The sequence below is a fragment of the Cynoglossus semilaevis genome, chromosome 17, assembly GCF_000523025.1.
Source record: "Cynoglossus semilaevis isolate Cse_v1.0 chromosome 17, Cse_v1.0, whole genome shotgun sequence".
NCBI lineage: Eukaryota > Metazoa > Chordata > Actinopteri > Pleuronectiformes > Cynoglossidae > Cynoglossus > Cynoglossus semilaevis.
Window position 1 is genome coordinate 16439329 of NC_024323.1, and position 1835 is coordinate 16441163.

At 46.5% G+C, this 1835-nt stretch overlaps 1 long non-coding RNA gene across 1 annotated transcript in view; it reads left to right on the forward strand.

The window, feature by feature from the left end:
* Positions 1–1835, forward strand: part of LOC112488402 (uncharacterized) — a 28910-nt gene that overhangs the window by 4489 nt on the left and 22586 nt on the right. The gene's annotated exons all lie outside the window — the stretch shown is intronic.

Here is a 1835-nt window from a genome sequence, read left to right on the forward strand (position 1 = left end):
GTTTACAGCCCCGGCAGCAGCAGCAGCAGCAGCAGCAGCACACCTGACCTGGCTCTTCTAATCATCTGATCTCTGCAGCCAATCAGTGTGCTCTGATTGACAGGTTGGAACATAAACCTGCAGCCACAGCGGCCCCTTGTGGAGCAGTTTGCCACCCCTGCAGTAAGAACAGCACTGGTTTGAGACTGTGATTAGTGTTCACTCTAAATAGACCACAGGTGTGAATGTGAGTGTGAACAGCAGCTTGTCTCCACGTGAACGACAGAACAACAGCACAGTCGGCCATGTGTCAATATATATATATATGAAATACAGAAGTGTAATGGATGGGCCAGGACACGGGGGGGGGGGGGTTAGAGATGGAGACCCCTGTGTGAGTGCACTGCTGCTGCACAGTGATGATGATGAAGATGATGAAGACGTGTTTTCAGATCAGGTGCCTGTGGAGATGTTCATGTTCTGTGATTCTGTTCCGTTCAGTTCTGCGAAGGATGGTTTTTGTGCAGACATGAAGGAAAACACAGCAGCTCAGACAGTCTTAGTTTTCATCGGCTAAACTAAAGCCTGGGTCTTAACGTGAAACTCACTCCTGACCTGGGACTCAAGGCTCCAGACAGGAGGAGGGCCTCGTCCACTCAGGAGTCTGTGGTGAAGACCAGGGTTGTGGTCTGTTGTCCCTGTGTTGTCTCTGTAAATTCAAGCTTATTTTCCTTTTTTTGATGCTGTAAATTCAAGCTTATTTTCCTTTTTTGATGCCATGTACACACACACACACACAGCATTCTTTTTTTCTATCAGTCGTGACTCTGGTTTGGATCCTGTCGGCAGCATCATCTGCTGATGAATTATCTTCTGAGGACAAGAGAGCCGGCCTTCTGTTTCCACAGCTTCTATTTAGACAGGACAGTCTGTAGACTGTTTGTACTGCTGTGTCTACAGAGACCTGCTGGTCCTACATGCACACACCGTACACATGCGCGGCGGTCTGTCGTCCTCGCCCTCACCTGTTGGGGGGGGGGCAGTTTAGGGAACAGACAAACGTTCAGACTCAGGTTATAGAGAAACGGAACCATTTTCATCCAGGACTTTCTTTGATTTATTTGGTTGTTGAACTGAGTGCAGTTTGTGGGAAAAGTTTCATGATTACATGTGGATTTTTGTAGCTGTCAAACGATGGAGAATCAGAATCAGTCAGTAGTTGTTGTGAGTGCGTCTGTAACACTGTCAGTTACTGCTGTGTCCTACTGTACGAGCACTAACCCTCGTACCACTGCGGTCACTAACGCTGCCTTCTGACTGTAAATATATTGTGGTTAGTGGTGGCTACACAGGGCCGTACTGTGTGACTTCCAGCAGAACTCGGCCAACGCCGTGTCCTGAACCTGGAGGACGACGTCTGTGAGCAGATGTCAGTTTACTGACTCATCTCTGATGTTTTTTTAAACAGGAATTAAAAGTATTTTCCGTTGTCTACAGCTTTTGTATAATAATGTGTTTATGTACCAAATACTCAGTGACCTGTAAAACACTGCGTCCTAGTCCTTTAGGTTTACAGTGGGATTAAGTTTATATGGATTAGAACCTGTGGGCCGTGTACTGACAAGAACCTGCTGATATGATCTGTGGTCAAAGTGTGGTCACAGTAAAGACTCACAGGAAATGATTTATTGCGATATTTCACTGTGTCCATATTTACTGCCCCCGTTAGAACCAGTACCCGGTCACGTTGGACTCTGTACAATAACATGGTCCGGTCCGTTACAAACAGGCAGGGTACAAAAATAGTATCCGGAGTACTGTGGAGAGTATTATGTAAAAGTACACATCACAGCCAG